This window comes from Palaemon carinicauda, chromosome 18 (genome assembly GCF_036898095.1).
Source record: "Palaemon carinicauda isolate YSFRI2023 chromosome 18, ASM3689809v2, whole genome shotgun sequence".
NCBI classification, from domain to species: Eukaryota; Metazoa; Arthropoda; class Malacostraca; order Decapoda; family Palaemonidae; genus Palaemon; species Palaemon carinicauda.
Window position 1 is genome coordinate 62,147,756 of NC_090742.1, and position 23,694 is coordinate 62,171,449.

The 23,694-nt window shown below is 41.8% G+C and overlaps 1 long non-coding RNA gene across 2 annotated transcripts in view; it reads right to left on the bottom strand.

The window, feature by feature from the left end:
* LOC137657091 (uncharacterized) overlaps positions 1-23,694 on the bottom strand; it is a 33,789-nt gene that overhangs the window by 2,319 nt on the left and 7,776 nt on the right. For both annotated transcript variants that reach the window (XR_011047104.1, XR_011047103.1), the window contains exons 3-4: positions 5,623-5,745; positions 894-1,015 (exon numbers count right to left, since the gene is read on the bottom strand). This is a non-coding gene — a long non-coding RNA (uncharacterized lncRNA). The remainder of the gene's footprint in view (positions 1-893; positions 1,016-5,622; positions 5,746-23,694) is intronic.

Genomic DNA, 23,694 nt, shown 5'->3' on the forward strand with positions numbered 1-23,694 from the left:
ACCCAAGAGGTTAACTACGGCAATGTAATTGTTCAGTGGCTACTTTCCTCTTGGTAAGAGTAGAAGAGACTCTTTAGCTATGGTAAGCAGCTCTTCTAGGAGAAGGACACTCCAAAATCAAACCATTGTTCTCTAGTCTTGGGTAGTGCTATAGCCTCTGTACCATGGCCTTCCACTGTCTTGGGTTAGAGTTCTCTTGCTTGAGGGTACACTCAGGCACACTATTGTATCTAGTTTCTCTTTCTCTTGTTTTGTTGAAGTTTTTATTGTTTATATAGGAAATATTTATTTAAATGTTGTTACTATTCTTAAAATATTTTATTTTTCCTTGTTTCCTTTCCTCACTGAGCTATTTTCCCTGTTGGGGCCCCTGGGCTTATGGCATCCTGCTTTTCCAACTAGGGTTGTAGCTTAGCATTTAATAATAATAATAATAACAAGAAAAAAAAAAAGTCCTAAAGTCCTAGAAAGAATGTGAAAACCTGTTAATGTTTTGAAATCTGTCTGGTTTGAATATTTAAGAGGAACTATTTAAAGAACAATATATATATAGTATATGGCTGTCAAACTTTGAAATTTGACCTATTGAAAAAATTACAGCTCAAAGTGTGGAATCCAGTCAATGGAGTAAAGTAACAGTGATTAGGAGAATTTTTGCATTGGATAGAGAAAACTTTACAAACTTCAACAGAATCCAATCACTTTGAGAAAGTTACTTTACAATACTGTAGTCAAAATGGGATTGGCAAAATAAAGATTTCCCAATACATTATTGTATATATCTCCCTTACCTTCAAAATTTCAAACTTTGCAATAGTTAGTGCTTGGCCCAAATTTAATTGACAGGTTTTTCAATTCCTTCTGTTGGAAAATAGAATCACACATTAACTTACTTTGCAGCATAGAATTGTAATAAACATGTCTTCCTCCATTATTATTTTTTAGATTGTCAGCAAATCTTTCATGAAATTTGACTGGCAATATTCACATCCTTCTGGTCAACTGGCTCAAATCTCTGAAATGAATTAGATAATTAACAAAATGTGGTTGAGTAAGCATTCCCCCAATGCTTTACAGTAGTAAAAATAAGTTCTAGTTACTTCATACTCATTAAAATCAATAAAAATATGATTTATAAATCATTGATAGGATAAATTCTTGCCAGACTTATAAATTCTGATTAGAAGACAAAAATTATTCTAAATCCAGGGATTAATTTTTTTACGAGTATAACAATTCAATGCATCATATGTTATCTTGTAGCTGTTGCCAAGTGTCCCTAATTGTCATGTCTTATTTACCCATCAACTTGTAATTAAGGATACCCACATGAGTAAAATTTAAAATCCTAATTATCTGGTTACACAAGTATATACAGTATATATCAAACCAGCATTTTGTACAAATTTAGAAAAAATTTGCTTTAATCTTGCAATAAATGTTATTTTGAAAACAAAAAACCTACCAAATTTAAAGAATGAAAAAATTTCTTAGCTGTACAAACCAGTCTTTTAAATAGGTTTTACAAACCATTGCTGTTTAGCTAGGACCAGAATTCAGGAAATATGGGATTCTGGTATTAGTGAACCATTGCCAGCATCCCACCCATGCTGGGTTAGAGCGGCTGGGTCAGCCAGACTCGCTATACTTACTTGTTACTTGTGGTCAAGAATTGAGAGGTAGATAAGGCAGGAAATTTATATTAAATGCCTCTGACTTTTATTGCAAGGAAATATAAAATTTAAAAAAAAATTGAAGTTTGTTCTTACGAGAGATACAAACCATCATAATATAAATGGAAGTCTCGGTGAAAGATAAGTGTCTGCTCAAACCATTATCCACAGGATAAAAATAATAAAAATTGCAATTTCTAACCAGCTCATAAGAGGCAAGGTCAAGATGCCGGCCTTAAAATAAGAGACGAGTGACTAAGTCGACAAGTTGGTAAAATAATATATGAACCAACTTTTAAAATTTTAGCATGCTCACACTTTTCTTACATACATACTGGTCTTCTGTATTGAAACTCCTAAGAGGAATATTCAGAAAAGTATAAATAATTCTTTCAACTCTGTCTAAATCACACTTATGCTGAGAATAACTAGTAATTGCGACAAAAAGTTAGCCGCCATCATGCAAAGATATAAGTCTCCGACTATCTGTTGTACCACCAATAACGGGCCCATGGACAAAGTGTTTAGTGATCAGCACGTGTAGTCTTCAATAATGTGCGGTGAAAGTGATTTGTCTCTTCCACACCAGCAATAAGGATTAGAGATATCGAATAATGATTGCGCAATGCTCAGGTTGCGGCAACACGACACGTCATGAGCTTTAGGAGGGGCTCACAAAGACACTTCTTCCAAATATTTATAAATTTCAAGTATGACTCCACGTAACCAGAAGGACATGACGGTATTTTTGGTGGTTTCCTTTTTGTTTCGACTTGTGCTGACAAGTTAGGGATGGACGGTCATAAGGGAGCAGTTCCTTTTAAGATAAACTGCCCTTAAAGGACAGATTAAGAAGAGGTCCGGACCATCAGTTACCTCCTTGATCGCCGAGATGGAGAAGTCAAATCTACTATTAAGGGATTTTGACGAAGGAAAAATCTATTTCTGGGCGGGGGACTGTGTCGCCCAGTGAAATGCTCCTTATAGCCCCATTTCTAAGGTACAAATACTGCTAAAAATACCAGAGAAAAAGTTGCATGGAATGCCAGGAATAAACCCAGCTCGCTCACTCTAAAAGAGTGTCGGTATAGTAACTGGGGCGTGTTAGAACCACTTCCAGAAGTCCCTTACCAATTAGTTCTCTCCTTCCTCAATATCCCCCCGATGCTACGAGGTGCCGTTCTACATCCTACGACTACCCCACTCAGCATCCCCATCCCCACCCCCACCCCCACCCCTACCACTACCCACACTTCTTCCCTCATTCCTTATCTAGCACCAGTGAGATTCGGACGTGTTGTTTTCATAGCTTTGTGTTTCGGTGTTTTTAAAGATGTCATTGATGATTACAACTCTTGGCAATAAAATCTGAAACAAAAGATAGCACAATATCCATCCTTTGGACTCCTTTGGAGTGTGAAACAAGATACTAAAGGCCATATAACTCGCTTATACTTTGTTTAAGAGTATATAAGTGGAAGACCAACTTGAGGGCAAGATATCTTTCTAAAAGCTTTTTTGAAGAGGTTTACAAGGTACCATTTTAAGGGGGGTGGCTCTGCCCCATTGGAACTATTATTTTGGGTTCATTTTAAAGTCAATATTCTTTTTTGTTTCTTAACTGATTTTCATCATTTAAAAAGCTTTTTAAAGATAATTTTATTAGCTGAATTTTTATAGAACAGATTTCTTTTATTAGTCCCCATTTTTTGTTTATTTTTTTCCCAAACATATTAGCAATTTTTGTTAAAAGATTGCCATTTTTTCATATATATATATATATATAACTCAAAAATTTCACAAATCCCTTCTATAAATTTTTAGAAAATAAAATTTCCTTAGAAGTACAGGGTGGTTTTAGAAGAGGTAGGGGTTGTATGAATCAGATTTTTACAGTTAGGCAGATATGCGAGAAATATTTAGCAAAAGGTAAGGAGGTGTATGTTGCGTTTATGGATCTGGAGAAGTATATGATGGAGTTGATAGGGAAGGAATGTGGTGAGGTTATATGGAGTTGGTGGAAGGTAGTTGCAAGCAGTGAAAAGTTTCTACAAAGGTAGTAAAGCATGTGTTAGAATAGGAAATGAAGTGAGCAATTGGTTTCCGGTGAGAGAGGGGCCGAGACAGGGATGTGTGATGTCACCGTGGTTGTTTAACTTTTATGTTGATGGAGTGGTGAGAGAGGTGAATGCTCGAGTGCTTGGACAAGGATTGAAACTGAGACGAGAATGACCATGAATGGGAGGTAAATCAGTTGTTGTTTGCGGACAACACTGTACTGGTTGCAGACACAGAAGAGAAGCTTGACAGATTAGTGACAGAATTAGGAAAGGTGTGTGAGAGAAGGAAGTTGAGAGTTAACATGGGTAAGAGTAAGGTTATGGGATGTACGAGAAGGGAAGGTGGTGCAAAGTTGAATGTCATGTTGAATGGAGAGTTACTTGAGGAGGTGGATCAGTTTAAGTACTTGGGGTCTGTTGTTGCAGCAAATGGTGGCGTGGAAGCAGATATACGTCAGAAAGTGAAAGAAGGATGCAAAGTGTTGGGGGCAGTTAAGGGAGTAGTAAAAAATAGAGGGTTGGGCATGAATGTAAAGAGAGTTCTGTACGAGAAAGTGAAACTGTGATGTAAAGATCGGAGTTCTGGGGAATGAAAGTGACGAAGAGACAAATTGAATGTGTTTGAGATGAAGTGTCTAAGGAGTATGGCTGGTGTATCTCGAGTAGATAGGGTTAGAAACGAAGTAGTGAGGGTGAGGACGGATGTAAGAAATGAGTTAGCAGCTAGTGGATATGAATGTGTTGAGGTGGTTTGGCCATGTTGAGAGAATGGAAAATGGCTGTCTGCTGAAGAATGTGATGAATACAAGAGTTGATGGGAGAAGTACAAGAGGAAGGCCAAGATTTGGGTGGATGGATGGAGTGAAGGAAGCTCTGGGTGATAGGATAGATGAGAGAGAGGCAAGAGAGCGTGCTAGAAATGGGAATGAATGGCAAGCGATTGTGACGCAGTTTCGGTAGGCTCTGCCGCTTCCTTCGGTGCCTCGGATGACCCCGGAGGTAGCAGCAGTAGGGGATTCAGCGTTATAAAGCTTCATCTGTGGTGGATAACGGGGGGAAGGAGGCCTGTGGCACCCTAGCAGTACCAGCCGAACTTGGTTGAGTCCCTGTTCAGGCTGGGAGGAACATAGAGAGGAGAGGTCCCCTTTTTTGTTTCATTTGATTGATGTCGGCTACCCCTCAAAATTGGGGGAAGTGCCTTGGTGTATGTATGTATCTTTTTATACATTTACACAAAGAAGAAAAACAGAAAAGAAGAGGTTGCAAGAAAGGAAACAGGAACAGAGGTAAAGTAGGTTTTAAATTGCAGCTAGGGTCTGAAATGATACTTAAAACCTTTATATAATACCTAGGATAAATGGCACTACCCTATTTGAAGGATTAAATAGATTGCACACTTTTAACATTGTTTACAGAAGATTATAAGTTTACTAGTAGGAATAATTTGCAAAAAACTGTTATAATCTGAAAATTGATAGAGTAGCTAGCTAAAGAACTAAGTTAATGTAGCTTTGGACAACCATTAGAGATGATCTATTGAAATAAGAGTGGGGGAATAATAGATTAAGAGAAAGTGCATCAAGTGGAATTTGGTTGACAATACAGTATATTACGGTAACATTAACTGGGAGAGTTATCATATTGCACAGTAGAGAAGTGACTTTATATACAGCAATAAAACACATTTGAGAATAAATAACTGTATACTATATTTAAAATGAGATTGGGAAAGTAAAAGAAATATTTCCCTCATACATTACTGTACATATCTACATTATTTGCAAAACTAATAACTTTAATTGCAATAGTTAGTGCTTGGATATGCTTGGTTCTCCATTACTTCAGTTGGAAAATAGAAAAAATAGAACAAAATTATATTTGTTACTTACTTTGCAGCATAGAATTATATTAAGTCTGTCTTCCTCCATTATTATTTTAGATCTTGGCAATCTTGTATGAAATTTGACTATGGTAACATGCGGATCCCTCTGGTAAACGGCTGATTAAAATCTCTGAAATGAATTAGTTAATTAACAAATGTGTGGTTAAATAAGCCAATTTTCCCACAATTCTTTACAGTAGTAGAAAGGTACTTCATTTACCTTGCATTAACATTCAATAATACTACTAGTGTCAATTCATTTTAGGGAGGCAGATTTGCACAGACTCGCAGGGGTGCCCTTTTAGCTCGGAAAAGTTTCCTGATCGCTGATTGGTTGGACAAGATAGTTTTAACCAATTAGATAGCAGGAAACTTTTCCGAGCTAAAAGGGCACCGTTGCGAGTCTGTGCAAATGAGTCTCATTAAAAAAAAATTGAGTATAGTTACATTTTCCATAAAAATTTTGATTTATAAAGCATTGATTAGATAAATGCTTGAAAAATTTTCATAAATCCTGATTAAATGCTTAAAAGAATATAAATCCTGATAAATTTTAATTTTTACAAATACAGCAATTCTATGCATCATTTGACACATTTAGTGACACATTATTATTATTATTATTATTATTATTATTACTTGCTAAGCTACAATCCTAGTTGGAAAAGCAGGATGCTATAAACCCAAGGGCTCCAACAGGGAAAATAGTGGAGGAAACGAAACAAGGAAAAATAAAATATTTTAAGAAGAGCAACAATATTAAAATAAATATCACTTTATAAACTATAAAAACTTTAACAAAACAAGTGGAACAGTGTGCCCGAGTGTACCCTCAAGCAAGAGAACTAACCCAAGACAGTGGAAGACCATGGTACAGAGGCTAAGGCACTACCCAAGATTAGAGAACAATGGTTTGATTTTGGAGTGTCCTTCTCCTAGAAGAGCTGCTCACCACAGCTAAAGAGTCTCTTCTACCTTTATAAAGAGGTAAGTGGCCACTGAACAATTACAGTGCAGTAAGAAAAATTGTTTGGCAAGTTACTTTAAAATGGCATGTCTTATTTACTGGCAACATCAGCTTATATTCATGAAAAAATTATGAATAGATTTTTAAGGATACTGTACCCATACATGAGTTTAATATTTAAAATCTCGTCTTATCTGGTTTCACAACCAAACAAGTTTAAACTGTAATTATATTAAACCAATATTTTGTAGAAATTTATAAAAATAAAGATATGCTATAAACTTGCTCTTTTAAAAACACTACAAAAAATACACGATTTAAAAAAATTTTTTATTCTTCATAGCTGTACAAACCTTAGTAATTCAAAATATTGTTTACTCCGTTGCAGTTTGGCTACAACCACAATTAAGGGAATTCATGATTCTGGTAACATTATAAGGGTCAGCAAGACTGGCTTCACTTACTCATGATCAAGACTGGAGGGGCTCGGATGAGGAGGGAAATTTATATTAAGTGACTCCGGTTTATATTATTAGGAAAAAAAAATCCATTATTTTTAAAAAGTGTGTAAATTGTTCCTATACAAGATACAAACCATTGCCATTTAAATGGAGTGTTTTCCTTAGGGACTAGGAAGTCTCAGTGAAAAATAAAGTCTGTTAGACCATTTACCCACAGGATGATGATGATGATATGATGATGATGATGATGATGATACGTAATAATAATGACAATCTCTAACTGGTTCACAAGACAAGTAAGGTTGAGATGTTAGTCTCAAAAGAAAAGTACTGTATATGAACCAGGTGTTTCTTTGAATTTTATGATGTTAAAATTTATAAATTAAAATAAGTCACAGAGATATTCTTACATACATGAGTGGTCTTCTATGTAGATACTCCCAAAGAGGAGACCTTCAGAAGAGAATAAGAAAAAAATAATTCATTTAACTCGTGAGACGTCTCGTACACAATTTCAGTATACGAAGAATAACTAGTCATTGTGACAATATGTTAGCTGTGCTGAAAAGGCATAACTCTCAGACTATCTGTTGTGCAGCTGCTACTAGGGCCAAGGAGAAAGTGTCTAGTGATGTGTGGGAGCACTCTTAAATAATGTGCAGTGAAAGTGGTTTGTCTCTTCCACACACCAACTTTAAGGAGTATTGCAGAATGCTAAGGTTGCGGCAACACCACATACATCATGAGCTTCAGGAGGAGCACCCAGCAGCACTTCTCCTAAATATTTACAAGCTTTCAGTATGACTTCTCATAACCAGAAGGGCATGGTATTTTTGGTTATTCCCTTTTTGTTTCAACTTGTGCTAATAAACAACTTAGAGATGGATGGTCATAAGGTAGCAGTTGTTTTTAAGATGACGATTAAACGCTTTCACAGGACTAACAGACTGTCCAGATCAACGGTTACCTCCTTGATTGCCAAGATGGAGTAGTCAAATCTATTATCATCAATGGAATCCGAAACAGAAGATAGCAACATATCTTTTGATCCTCTGGAATGTGAAACAAGATACGAGAGGCCATGTAACTCACTCGCTCTCTTTGAAGAGGCTAAAGCTAGAAGATTATCTTGAGGGTAAGGTCTTGCTCTGAAGCTTAATGAAGAGGTTCCTAAGGCTCCGTCCACATGACTGAACATTGTTCAGTGAAATTTAGTTCTCATCAAAAAAGGGTGGCAAAGAACTTTTTGTATACATCCAAATGACAGTTGAGCAGTGAAAGCCTCGTGGCAGCAGTAAGAGTGTTTGGTGTACAAGCAACGAGAAAATGGACAGTCATTCTCACAAAAAGAAAATTCTCAAGTATTGGTAAATTACATGAGAATGGATCCAAACATGTTTTACACAATCTCTAAACAGGATGGATACTAATATGAGAGAGTATTTCTGATGAAAGCAACGTTACTTATCCTATCAACAGGATTCAACCATACAGCACTTCAATATGCAATGATTTCCGACCAGGGTTTTTGTAAATATATAACCAGAACTTGCAGAGACCTATGAAGTTCTAAGAAACGAATTATTTCACTTGCTAATTAGCCGAATTTCTCAGCTATGTTGACTGCAAAGAAGTGTTAGTTTTCCCTTCACTTCTTCAATAGCATTATTGATATTTAGGTCCCGAGTTATTGTAAAAACTGCTGCCACATTCCAAAAGCCACCAGGGGTGAGACCTATCAAGTTTAATGTTGCCTCATGGGACCAATAAAATTTGGAGTAAACTGTATTTGAACTTTAAAGTACAGAATATATAAATGGTATATCATTGACACTGAATTCTCTAAACTCTTACTTCACAATCTTTAACCAACATCATCTCTCATTACTTCCGAGAATCTTGGGAAAATTTATAAAGAACTCACTGCTTCTACGTTTCTGATGTCACTTTAAGCTATTTTAAGGGACGTTAGAACTACAAGGAGGGGGTTTAAGATCTTGAGATGGGGAGGAGTGCGCAAAGCTCTTTATCACTACTGTACTAAGAGTTCCCAGGAGAAGAGACTATTTTCCTTCGGCTTGAAAACTTGGCCTAAGGTGAGGGGATAGCCTTTCATCATAGTGACTGAAAGAAGTTTCTCTTTCCGTTACAGAACTAAAACAAACAATCAGTAGAATACAGTGAACCCTCGTTTATCGCGGTAGATAGGTTCCAGACGCGGGCGCGATAGGTGAAAATCCGCGAAGTAGTGACATCATATTTACCTATTTATTTAACATGTATATTCGGACTTTTATAACCTTCCCTTGTACGTAGTACTGTTAACAAACTACCCTTTAATGTACAGAACACTTAATGCATGTACTACAGCACCCTAAACTAAAACAGGCACAAATATTAAAGGCGATTTTATATCATGCGTTTCCTAAACACCTAAAAGGCACGATAAAAAATGGCAACCAATGTTTTGTTTACGTTCATCTCTGATCATAATGAAGAAACAAACTCATTTAGTGTACACATATATGTATAGGTTAGTTTTTGCATCGATTATATTGATTATACAGTACTGTATGTTGATTTTTTTATTACCAATGTTTTAGTTTACGTATTTTTCTTAGGACTTCCAAATGAAATGTTTTTCTTTATGACGCCGCCTGAAACGACGGCGTCATAAAGTACTGTACGCTCAGTAAACAACCACGCTCAGAACAAACAAGGCATTTAACGCGCATGATGATACTGATAAATAATGATACAGTACATACAGTATTTACAGTAAAAGCATTTACAAAATATGTTACCTTACAAATATAATTTATACAGTATTGTACGTAGCAAAGCAGGAAAACAATTTACGAGAGAGAGAGAGAGAGAGAGAGAGAGAGAGAGAGAGAGAGAGAGAGAGAGAGAGAGAGAGAGAGAGAGAGAGAGAGAGAGATTGTTTTACGTACGTAAATGTAAATTTTAAACAAAAAAAATACGATAGGTTACAACATGTAGACTTTTAAAACCTTCCCTTTAACTTAATGCATACAGTACGTACAGTACTAAACTATAAAACAGGCACAAATACAGTTTTAAAATGTACAGTAAGAATATTAAAGTAAAAAATAAAGATTGTTACTGTACTCACCACGAAAGAAGTTGAAGAAAAACTTGAATGATGATGGCGATGAATTTGCTGCACAGTAGAAATGATGATGATGAAGCTGATGATGTGTTCTACTGTGCAGCCAGGTAGTATTTTACGTCTCTTCAGACGGAGGTGTCTTTTCCTGGGACACCTCTTCAACTTCTTCCTGGGAAACTTCTTCAATTTCTTCCGAAGGCGTACTAGCAGGAGGAACTGGCTCTTTTTTGCGAGGCTGGAAGAACATTGTGATCGGAAGTTGTTGCCGCTGCTTCTTTTTTCGATCCAAGAGCATTTTGTAGGGAGTCATGTCTTCATCGATCTTGTTGCAGAATTGCATCGAGCAAACCATATCCTCGTCCCACTCTTGCAAAATTTCTTTCAACTCCTTCGCATGGTTGCAGGCCTTGGCAAGCCGTTCTAATGTTAAGCCCGTTTCTTCGACATTTTCTTGGGTCTCTTCCTGGGTATCACTCTCTTCTTCACTTGCCGATTTCGTCAGGTCTTCGAGGTCTGCGTCAGTTAGGGGCTGGGAATGGCAGTCCAACAACTCGTCGACGTCTTCAGTCGTCATGTCGCCAAACCCGTCACCTCCAATTATGGCAGCCAACTGCACAGATTTGCGTATTGCAGAGTGTTGGATTTCCGACGGAGTAAATCCCTTGTCGTCGTAAACAATATCGGGCCACAACTTCTTCCAGCTCGCATTCACGGTTGCAGGTTTCATCTCTTGAAGTGCCTTCTGAATATTCTGCAGGCACGTGGCTATGGTGTACTGCCACCAGTACGCCTTCAAGTTAAAATCTTCATCCTCGTCATCTTGGGCAGCATCCACACACGCAACGAGGTCCGCCAAGGTGTTCTTCGTGTAGAGGGCCTTGAACGCCCTGATAACCCCCTGGTCCATCGGTTGAATTAATGACGTGGTGTTGGGTGGCAGGAACTCAACCTGAATGCCCTCATGCGACAGGTCAGTTGCGTGTCCACCAGCGTTATCCATAAGGAGAAGGATCTTGAATGGCAAGCCCTTTTCTAAGAGATATTTGCTGACTTGCGGGATAAAACACTGATGGAACCAGTTGGAGGTCAGCATCTTCGTAATCCATGCTTTTTGATTATGCATCCAGTACATGGGAAGGAGATTCTTATTTTTATTTTTCAAAGCGCGAGGATTTTTCGACTTATAAATAAGCCCCGGCTTTAGCAAAAATCCAGCAGCATTGCCACACATCACGAGGGTAACGCGATCCTTGAATGCTTTAAAGCCAGAGGCTTTGGCTTCCTCTTTGAACAGGAAAGTTCGCGACGGCATTCTCTTCCAAAACAAGCCGGTCTCATCCATATTAAAGACTTGTTCCGGCTTGTATCCACCTTCGGCGATAATATTCTTGAACGTCTGGTTCACGTAAGTTTCAGCAGCGGCAGTGTCAGCGGAAGCAGACTCCCCATGCAGGGAAACGCTTTTCAGGGCGAAGCGTTTCTGAAACTTCGCGAACCATCCTTTGCTGGCGGAAAAACGTTTCTGAGGCTGGGAATCAGTGGATGTCCCTGGTTGAGGATCATCTGCATCATCATCATCTTCAGCATGGTTGCCGTCGTGGTCTTTAGGTTCCTTTGCAGCAAAATTCTCATATAAGCTCAAAGCCTTTGTTTGGATGGTGTTCGTATCCAACGCTATGTTCTTCTTCCGGCAGTCGGCAATCCACACAGCTAAAGCACCTTCCATGCGTACGATCGTTTTATTACGCGTTGTAACGACTCGCTTCGCTGATCTGCTAAAGGTGATTGCAGCCGTCTTTCTAATGTTTGCCTCGTCCTTCTTGATATAGCGAACAGTAGATTTGTTGATGCCAAAATGGCAGCCAGCGGACGCGTAACTTCTACCATCTTTTAACATGTCGAGAAGCGTAACCTTCTCAGCTATCGTCATCATCCTTCGGTGGCGTTTAGGTTCACTACCAGCCTTAAGAGAAGCAGAACGCTTGGGAGCCATTACAGTAGGATTTACAGTAACAAAAAGTTCAACTTAAAAAAGTCGCACACAGCACAGATTCACAAACTTAAGAACGTCTACTCAGCGATACGCGGTAACAGAGAGTGGACGATCCAGCCCCGCGAGAACTTAGATGCTGCGGGTAGGAGATGCGGGCAAAACACCAATCACAGGCTAGATAACAAAACTTGAGTTCTGATTCGTCATCTATCAGCGCTTGAACCAATCACAACCCGTCTTACAGTACTATGATGCGTAGGTTACCTACTCACAGAAGATGCCCCGCGCATACCGAACGTACGTAGATTAAGTAAATACCGTAATAATAATAAATAATGATAATAATACTGTACAGTAATAATAATAATAATAATGATAATAATAATAACAATAATTTTATTAACAACAACAACAATAATAATAATAATAACAATAATAATAATACAGCTTTACGTACGCTATTTTACGCCTCTCTCTCTCTCTCTCTCTCTCTCTCTCTCTCTCTCTCTCTCTCTCTCTCTCTCTCTCTCTCGTACGCTTATTCGAAATGTGATTTTTGCAACAAAGAATATTATTGGATGCAGTACTACGTACGTATACATACAAAAGATTCATGGAAAAGAAGCACATCCATTACATTTGTAGTACAGTAGTAGCCAACAGCAGCCTTACACCATTCTAATATGGTATGACTGCATCTGATTTGCGTTTCATGTTCGATTTAATTTTACTACGTACTGTATACAGTACTGAATTATCGTATGATCACATTCTCTTTTCGTGTTTTATTTCTTTCTGTGCTGAATTATATATCATATGTAATGCAATGAACAATCAGTAAGAACAGATATTACTAATTACAGTATTAATGGAATTACAGGTAACAAAATATCGTATTTGGTTGTCTTCAGATTTCGCGGTATTTTCGAATTTTCCGGAAAATCCGCAATATGTATATATATATGGGTTATGGAAAAACCCCGCGAAGTGGTGAATCCGCGATTGTCGAACCGCGAAGTAGCGAGGGTTCACTGTACTGTAGTAGCCTTGAGAGTAATATCCCTTCTATGACACCAATAACAAATCCCAGAAATGTGGCCATTTTTTTGGTAGACTGCTGTGAAGGACTTCCAGAGGTAGCCTAACCAGAAAGTTGTTTTGCAGTCTGTCTCAAAAAGACTTTCTTTAGAAGGAAGTGCTGGATAACCTCCAGCCGTGAAAAGTTAGGCAGCGAGCTGCTTCGTAAAACTTCCTAAGTTTTTTACGTGAAACTGGCCTGGAAGGTTTGACCACTCTGGAACTTCCAAGAAAAGATCTAGAAGATCTAAATGCCACTCCAAGTGAGGCCACTTTGGTACAACTAGCGTCACCCTTAGGTCTTTCGATGATCTGATATTATTCAGCACCAGATGGATCAGGTAAACTGGGGGAAGGCATAACGTCCATTCTGCCCCCGGATGTTGGAATGAATCCTCCACCACTGCAGCTGGTTCTGGAACTGGGGAATTATGCACAGTTTGTTGTTAAGATGTGTGGCAAATATGCTTATAATTGGGGGAACCCCAGTAAGTCATGAGACCTGTTACCACTTGAGGATTCAAAGACCATTCTGAACCAATTATCCTCCTTAGTCGGCTCAGATTGTCGGCTATTATGGTTGTCTTCTGTAACGAGGAGTGCTCAAAGTGAACGATACTTATTAGACCCATTTGTTGATGTAAATATCTACAGTGGTGTTGTCACTTAACATTATACCAAGTGAACTTATGATTGCCTCTGAAAAGTGGAGTAATGCTAGATACACTGCCTTCAACTCCAGGTAATTTATGTAGCTCCTTCCTGAGATGGGGGAGAAGCATCTGAAAAAAGAAAATTTGTAGTTGGAACTTGTAGGGGAGATCCAGTTAACAGATTCTTCTGCTTTACCCACCACAAGAGGTCTGTCTTCAATTCTCAGGGAATCTTCAAAAGAGCCAATGGGTGATCTGATATCTGCAACCATGGGCTCTTCAGTGTCCATTGTAAATGGACAAAGATACATCCTCCCAAAGGGTACTAGTTCCCATAGGGAGAAAAGATAGCCCAGGAGCTTCTGCCATGACAGAGCTGGAAAAAAATTCCTTTCCAGATAGGGAGCTCTGACCTGTCTCATCATCTGGATCCTGTACACTCTGGATTGGGACGAGCCTATATCCACCCCCAAGTACTGTATTCATCACTCAGGGACTAGGCTGGACTTTTCAAAGTTTAGCCAGACCCCCAGCACTTGACAAATATCAAGCAAGAGGTCCCTGTGACAAAGGAGTCGTGACCTTGACTCTGCTATAAGGTGCCAGAGTACCATGTACCTTAGAAGTCTTATTCCCATGGCGTGTGACCATGAGAAAACATGAGTGAACAGGCAAGTGAAACGCTTACAGTTCTGTGGACAGGCCGAAGCATAGGACCATGAACTGGAATACTCTCCTTTTAAAGAGGAAACGGAAGCACCTCATTGACCTTGGATGGACGGGTACTTGGAAGTACCCATCCTTCAGGTCTATGGTAAGCAGGTAGTCGTTCTTTACAATGGCTTGAGTTACTGTACTTGGTGTGTCCACCTGGAAGAAACCTGGCGACATATCTAAGACTACCTCTAACCATTCATCTTGAGATACCTCAAACAGATCTTCCAATAACCATGGATCTGCCTCAAAGAACTGCCACCTCATCCAGCAACTTTCCATGCATCACACAACTTGCAGTTAGTTGGGAGACATAATTTCCCTAACTAGAACCTCCGTGACGTCTACCTCTTCGGTTAGAGGGATGCCCTCTACGACAAAAAGAAGTTGCTTTAACTTGTCTCCTGAAAGAGGAATTAGCAGCCTTCGTTGTGGTACCTGTTTGAGAGGACATGGTTTAGGAGCTTGAGGAGTTGTAAAACTTGAACATGCTGCCCTTCTTTAAGAAAAAGATTGGCTAGTCTTCCAACTTTTCCACTTCTGCAGGGAAAAAAAAAAGGTTAGGATGGCTTATGATATTGAGTACAGAGCCCCTTCTGTGTCACTTGTATGGAACTTTCGACAAGTACTACATCTCTCCTCTTGAGGATGCAAGTACCCCAAATGGAAGAAGTTTGGTGAAGAACAAACTCCATGTCTTTCACCGCTGAACATAACCAATTCTTTATACTGCTTTTTTAATTTCAGCATCCTTGAGGTTCTCTGACATGGCAAAATATGATAAGGCTCCTGGCCAATGGTCTAGGCAGGATCATGTTTGTGCTGACATCATCAATTTCCACATTCTGCAATTCAAGAGGAGTAAATACGGATAGAAGATGGGGAAGTTTCTCTGCCAACATTCCCAGAGGCAGATTTGCAACATCCGGGTCAATCAGAAGGGGGCTTGGGTTTACCCTGTGTTCATATGAATTTTTCATTTTTTTTTAATAAAGTAGGCTGAATCAGTTTTGAGGATTGACTATCTCAAAGAGTTCTTTGAAGCAAACACTCGCTGTTCAATAGGTCCAAGTGTCTCTTGCTTGACTTGACTGTGGTACATCGAATTTCGAGCGTGTACTCGAGAAGTTATGGAAAGATCCTGTCAATAGCATAACACCTACTTTAGGGTTGGGAACTTGGCGATTCACCAAGACCACTTATGCGCCTAATTAGGCTCATGATTTTCAAAAAGTGGGAGGCCTCTCCAAGACCTGATGTTGGAACCTTTAAGGGGGAAAACCCAGGAAGCATTTACCGTCTTTGTAATTTATCTAGGAGAGTCTTCAATTGAAATCATGGTCGGACCTGCATCTCTATTTTGGTTCATGACTGAAGTACTTTTGTTCTCATTTGGGTCCTGTAGAACTAAATGAAGCAATAGACCCACAACGAGGAGAATTTTGGCTAAAAAGATTACGAGACTCGTGGACATAACATAAGGAAGAGAGAGAAGAGAGGAAAAAAAGGTTTACTCTCCTTCTCTGAGCTAGAAGCCTGTGGGGAAGAAAATAACTGATCTTGTGTTTAGCACCTAAACTGTCTATAGTATATCTCTTCACCAAATAATATGGTGGAGAGTCTGACCTCCTTCTCAAATGTGAAGGACCATCTCTAAAACCCATTGCTGTTCAGATATGAGGAAATGGCAGGGATGGTTCTGCTTACCATTTCCTATACAAAACTTTGTGCTAATCTTGCCCGTAGTTATTCTAACTGATCTAGGGACAAGCCGAGTATTAGTTAATTTTGTATTCCCATTTCTGGTTGGATCTGAGAGGGCGTATGATAGGCTCATAGAGGGCGGAATGCTTATTCCCATGACGTCAACATGAGATTTTGTTTCTTGTGAGACGACGACCTCGTGGCTCGGTTGGAGCAAGATGGGATGGTGGTGCGTTCTGCTGATGCACCTACAGTACTTGATGGGTGCCAAAGGCAACGCATTCTGCTGATGTGTCTACAGTACTTGATGGGTGACAAAAGGCATTTCAATCGGCTGATGCGTCTACTTGATGGGTGACAAAGGCGGTGCATTCTACTGAAGCATCTACTCGACGTGTGTCAAAGGCGCACAATTATTTGTTTGTGTATTTTCTGGTTTATTAATTTGAAAAGTACACTTACCTGATATTGGATAGGCAATACGTTTGTGAGCCTGTGGGTGAAGCGCTAACGTTGCACTCGCATTAGGAAGACACGACCATATCTATAATTCTTGGTAAGGTCTTTCTTAATAATCTGAAAAATCAGTGGTACAGTATTCCTAGGAGAGAAGCTACACTAGTTGCCTATTTTTTTAGGGAAGGCTTTCCTATAAGACCTCTAGAGTTAAAGGTTGGAATCATCATAAGAGCAGATAGGAGAATAGTAACATTCCCCCCCAAAAATCGCTCTTGTACCTAGTGAAATAGGCCGTTCTGTCACCTCTCAGCGTGGTGTACGTACATTTTTGGTAGTATCTTTAAAATACTCTCGGGAGTGTTCCTGCATTGTGGTGGAAAGAACTCTCGGATCTGTAAAATTTGAAACAAAAATATGATCTTCCAGGTTAATCACACTCGTGGGGACCTGTTAAGGTTTATGTAAGCTGGCGTCTCATGCTCTGGCTGTAAAAAGAGCTGAAGACAAAGGACTTATAACACTATATAATCCCATGCTCACTAACTACAGTAGGTGATAACACAAAATCATGCACAAAATGGCAGTTTCCTTGGGGTATGGGATCCTCTCAGAACTCAGATAAGGACAGATCTTAAAGAGAAAGGCCAGGAGTCAGGAATGCTTCAACTTGCTTCAAGCAGAAAGGGAGCGATCTCTCCGAGCCGCCTTTTTCAGACTATTCTATTTCTCCCACTGAGAGTGCAATCAATCCCTGGAATATTTACAAGTAGCAGGAGCAATGTCATGGACTTATTTGACAAGACTTCTTTATTTACGCTTACTCTTAAAGAGGAAGAGAGATTAGGGTGTTCAACTATCGATGAAAATGGTCAAATTTAATCTAATTTTATAAACTGTACTTTCCTTACTAGGTTATTTTCCCCTGTTGAAGCCTTTGGGCATATAGCATCCTGCTTTCCCAACTAGGGGCTGTAGCTTAGCTAGTAATAAACGGATTTTGAGCGAAGCGAAAAATCTATTTTTGGGTGAGATAGCCATGGCGTCCTGATGGAAGGATAATTTTTGGTAGCTTCCTTGGGTAATCACTACTAGGATTTTCCCAGAGAATTAAACCACAGGTTATCACAGAATTCTAACTTCTGGAGCGAGTATCCTAAGGGTTTCCCCTTAAGACATCGTGTATCAACAGGGGACACGCATGTATAAACGTGCCACATAGCTATCTGCACCCCATATAGAGTTAACGCTTCAATATGGCGGACAGGGAGTGGCTGGGAGCTGAGCCGCAGCCGATCTAGATGTGGCGATATCGGTACTCGCGATGTAAACAGACGGACGCCATTGCTTTTGATGACGTCACGTCCGTCCTCATTCCGAAAGTCTGGAGCTCGCTCATCACCATGATACAGCGGCGCAGGGCGGGACCTGATCACAGACAGGGTGGGTCCATCAGGACGCCATGGCTATCTCACCCAAAAATAGATTTTTCGCTTCGCTCAAAATCCGTTTTTTGGGCTCAAGCCATGGCGTCCTGATGGAAAAGTACCAGAGAATTAGTGTATCGTGGTAGACTTTTTCCTCTTTATAAGTGAGTGCTAAAACATTGAGCCGAAAGCATAGTGGTCTATACTAGAGCTACCATGAGGCAGTTGCCTTCCTGCCCCCCTGGCATGGAAGTCCCCACGGGCTATGCTGAGATCAAAGTGGTCATGGGAAGGCTATTCATATAGGCTGAAGGAACAATGAGATCCATAAGATAAGTCAGAGCGATTTGGTATTCGCGTCGAAACAAACTTGAAGAAGTGGTGGTTGTACACTTCGTGCATGGAGTTGACTCATCTTCATAATTGAGTAAGTATTCGCTAAGGAAACTTACTTGCTCTATATAAATAAATGCCCGGAGTAAATCCTGGCATTTTCCTTAACCAAGAATAAAGGGTAATAAAACTATGACAATTAGTATATTTCATAGTAAGAAAGGAGCAAGGGAGACGCACAAGTAATAAAATAGACATTTTATTATATAATTGCAGGTAAATCAATACATGTCATGCAATAAATAGTAAAAAACATTTACTCTGATAAAAATGTACATAGTCATAAAGGCGTGCTCTTGAGTCTGAAAGGGAAGAATCAAGTATTAGTAGGCACTCGTTCTACGGAACGTTAGTCTTTATGTAACACACGTCATGCACGGGGCATGTAGCACTCATGTGGTGATCTACTATGACATTTCACCTGAGGTAAGAACAGTTAAAGAAAACACAAGGTGGTTTCTGCTTCACTACGTATCACTTGAGGGTCAACATAGGCACCCGACGAGTTAGAGTCCCTAATAACTCACTGTTCTAAGCAGAGTTCAGAGCAGGTTTCATAACACTACCTGCGGCTACCACAAAATGTTTCACTTCGTGCACTTGTTTCGCATAATGTTTAAAGAAAACACGCGAGGATTTCCAGCCTGTATAGTTCTCGAGGCTTTCGAAATCCATACTCTGAAAGAAATTCAGAGACGAAGCGACTTTCCTAGGATCATGACCAGCGGGTGTACTGTCTGGATCCGCTCTGCGAATGAAGTAGGTGATTTTTGCTCTCAAATGTTTCAGTGACAGGTCGCTGCCCGATGTTTCTCCTTTGAAGAGTTGGCCTCCACCAAAGTTTGAAGTTCTATGAAGATAGACCTTAAGGCTCTCTACTGGACATAGAGAGGCATCTTCCTTCAAGGGGCATATCCTCCACGGGCCCCATCGTTTGGTAGGTAATTCGTTCTTTGCGAGAAACGTCGGATCAGGGAAGAGGGAGAGGTCTCCTGAATCGTTGAAAACGATATGTCCCTCTTCTCTAGATAGTGCCACTATTTCGCTGACTCGGGCTCCCGAAGCTAGAGCGAAGAGAAATATAACTTTCTGAGTCAGGTCCTTAAGAGGGCATGAATCATTGTCCAAGTTGGAGGCGAAGTGGAGAACTTTGTCTAGAGACCAAGTGATTGGTCTCGGAGGGGGGTGCCGGTCGTAAACGGGCACAGGCCTTCGGTAGTTTGTTGAAGATGTCGCTAGACAGATCTATTTGGAAGGCGTATGACAAAGGTCTGGTCAAGGCCGATTTGCAAGTAGAAATCGTGTTGGCTGCCAAGCCTTGTCCATGAAGGTGAATGAAGAAGGACAAGCAAAAATCTATAGTGATTTTCGAGGGGTTCTTTGCCTTGACGAAGGAGACCCATTTCCTCCAAGACGATTCGTATTGCCTTCTCGTGGATTCGGTCTTGTATTCCTCGAGGAAGTCTAGACTCTTCTTCGAAATCCCAAACCTTTTCTTAGCGGCTAGGGTGAGAAAATCATGAGATGAAGGTCCTTGATTTTCGATGATGAAGCGAAGACAGTCGACTTCTGTATTTGCTGGGAGAGAACTGGGTCCGGGAGGGGGATCAGCGTTGGCTGCATCTCCAGGATCAAGGGGTACCAGTTGCTGCGGGGCCACTTGGGAGCCACTAGAGCTGCTGTCCCTTTGAAGGTTCTCAATTTGGAGAGGACTTTCAGCAGAAGATTGGTGGGAGGGAACAGGTAAATCTTGGCCCATCTGTTCCAATCCAAGGTCATGGCGTCCACCGCTTCCGCTTTGGGGTCCTCGTACGGGGCTACATATCGAGGAAGTTGATGGTTGTCGCTCGTTGCGAAGAGGTCGATCTGGAGTTCTGGGACTCTGTGAGAGATGAAGGAGAATGATCTTGCGTCTAGAGACCATTCCGACTCTATCGGGTTTGTCCGAGATAGAGCGTCCGCTGTCACATTGCGGAATCCTTGTAGGTGAACTGCAGACAGGTGCCATTTCTTCCTTTCTGCCAGACGGAAGATTGTCAGGAGCACCTGATTTATCTTGGGCGATCTTGAGCCCTGGCGATTGAGACAACGCACTACCACAGAGCTGTCCAGGGTCAGGCGAATGTGTATCGACGGGGGCGGGGAGAGTTTCTTCAGCGTCAGAAGAACCGCCATGGCCTCCAAGATGTTGATGTGAAACGTCTTGAATAGGGGAGACCAAGTGCCTTGAGCCTGGTTTTGGTGGGAGTGACCTCCCCAACCCTCCAACGAAGCGTCCGTATGGATGTTGAGAGATGGAGGTGGGTGTTGGAGAGGAAGGGACCTTTTTAGGGCCCTCGCTTCTGACCACGGCTTTAGAAGAAGTCGAAGTCTGCTTGGGAGCCGTCTCTTGAGGTCTCTTCGAGCGATGGATGCGGAACGTCTCCAGACTCCCGCTGCATCCTTTAGCTGTGCACGAAGCACTGGGTTTGTGATCGAGGCGAACTGTAGAGAGCCTAGAACTTGTTCCTGCTGGCGTCTTGAGATCCGTTTGGATTTTAACAGTCGCTTGACAGACCCTGCTATTTCCTTCCTTTTCTTTGCTGGAATGGAAAGGCGGTGTGACTGAAGATTCCAGTGGATGCCTAACCATTGGAACTTCTGAGCTGGAGATAGGCGAGACTTTTTCGCGTGTATCTGGAATCCCAGGTGTTCGAGAAACTGGGTAACTTTTCTGCAGGATTCTATACAATCCTCGGGCGAGGGCGCCCACACTAGCCAGTCGTCGAGGTAGGCCATCACCTGGACGTTTCGGATGCGGAGCTGTTGTACTACTGCGTCCGCTAGCTTTGTGAATATCCGAGGGGCCACGTTGAGTCCGAAGGGCATGGCCCGGAAGGCATAGCTTTTCCGTTGGAGTCGGAATCCAAGGTAGGAGGAAGCGTGATGGTTCATTGGTATGTGCCAGTATGCGTCCGCCAGGTCTATCGAGACCGTGAAAGACCCTCGAGGCAGGAGGGTTCTGATCCGTTGAAGAGTCAGCATCTTGAACTTGTTGTTCGATATGAATACGTTGAGGGGGGATAAGTCCAGAATGACTCTGAGTCTGTCTGAGTCTTTCTTGGGGACACAAAACAGTCTCCCTTGGAACCTTGTGGACTTCACCCTTCTTATCACCTTCTTGTTCAAGAGGTCTAGCACATATTCTTCCAGGAGGGGGGGTTGAACGTTGGAAGAATTGCTGGAAGGTTGGGGGTGGTTGCGCCCAGCTCCAGCCTAGACCTTTCTTGATGATGCTGTGTGCCCAGGATTCGAAGGTCCAACGATCCTGGAAGTGGCGGAGTCTTCCTCCCACCGGAAGCACTTCATTGCTTCTGGGGTCCCGAGGACTTGCTGCCTCGGCCGCTAGCTCCCTGTCCTCCTCTGCCTCTGGAGGGCCGGCGAGAGGAATCTCTGCCGGAACCCCTGCCTGAGCTTCTACCTTTGGGACGAAAGGTAGTGGAGTACTGCTCGAAGGCGGGGTTGAAGGCCGGTGATGAGGACAAAACCGGCTGTGGGACCAACTGAAAGGTCTGTGGCGGCTGAGCGGCCACTTGGGGAGTAGCGGGTGCCGGAAACTGAAGTCTGTGCTGACGTTGCTGGGGTCTATGCTTCGACTGCTTCCTCTTAGGCTGAGGACCGTCATCCTGAGAGGGCTTTCTCTTCCTAGACATGCCCCATTTGTTGAGAAGGTTCCTGTTCTCAGATGCGGCCTTGTCTGTGATCTCTTTCACTAGATCAGACGGGAAGAGGTACTTGCCCCAGATGTTGGAGGAAATCAGTTTCCGGGGTTCGTGTCTGACAGTGGCACTGGAGAACATGAATTCTCTGCAGGCTCTACGAGCTCGCATGAAGTGGTACAGATCCTTGACTAAGGTTGCCATATGAGATTTGGCAAGGACCATGTAATGGTCAGGGACTCTGGTGTCGCCAGCCATTACGTCCATCTGGACCTGGAGAGTGAGAGATGCTGCCAGCCTCTCCTTCGTTTCCTGTTCCCTATGAAGGAGGTGATCGTTTAGCTTGGGGAGGTCCTCATTAAACTGACGTCCAGCAACGTCAGGATCTAGTTTGCCCACCACGAAGGTGTGTTGCACATCCTTCCAGTGTTTGGTGTCGGGCGGGGTGACTGCGGAGAAAGGTCTGCATTCCTCCAATGCAGGGCAGGATTTCCCTTCTACAGCCTTAAAGCAGGCAGCGAAGGCCTTTTCCGTGAAGGGTATCACCACTTCATCGGGCGCAACGTAGGTGGGGTACTTCTTGCTCAGAGCCGGAAGTCCAGAGCAGGTAAAGCCTCTGCTCTTAAGCACTTTGGCAAGCATAGCCTGGGCCTTCGAGAGATCGAACACTATTTTCTCCTTCGGTTCGGTCTCTTCCTTTGAGGATGGTTCTGAACGTAGACGGACGTAACAGTCCGGATACGCCTCAAAGCGGGGGAAGAACTCCACTTCTTCCAGGGGTATGGAACCGATCTTATCGCTGACGAAGATCTTGTCGTCAGCGATGACCATATGCTCGGCGAATCGCCACGGATTGTCGCTCGAGCATGTGGGGAGGTCCTTGATGGAGATTTTGCGAGATTCCTTGGAACCTCCCATTGACCGAATGATCTGGTGAGTTTCTTGGAGCTTCTGCTCCATCACGGATTCAATGAGCCGAATCATATCCTGTGCCGTAGGTAGAGGAGTCGTGGTGGAGGACGTAGATGGGAGAGACACTTCCGTCGGTGTAGGAGTAAGAGGGGGGATGGAGGGAGGGGCATCCTCCTTATCGGACTCGGTATACACAACCCGGTCCTCTTCTTCATCATCCTCCCCTTCACCCTGGGCCATAAGGGTTTTCTCGGTGTCCTCCGAGATCTCTGACATGCGTTCATCATGTTCTGAATCCAGGTGATAATCATTCATGGACTGAGCCATGACAACATCAGGTTCCACTGTAATCTGGACTACGGGGATCTGTTCGACTGGGACCACTGAGTCTGGAGAGGCCTTTGGGAACAGCAAAGACCTCATTTCTTCTGTGGCTAGGTATGGTCCAGTGGCGTTCTTCTGAAAGCCACGTACCCACTTGCGTAGGTTGT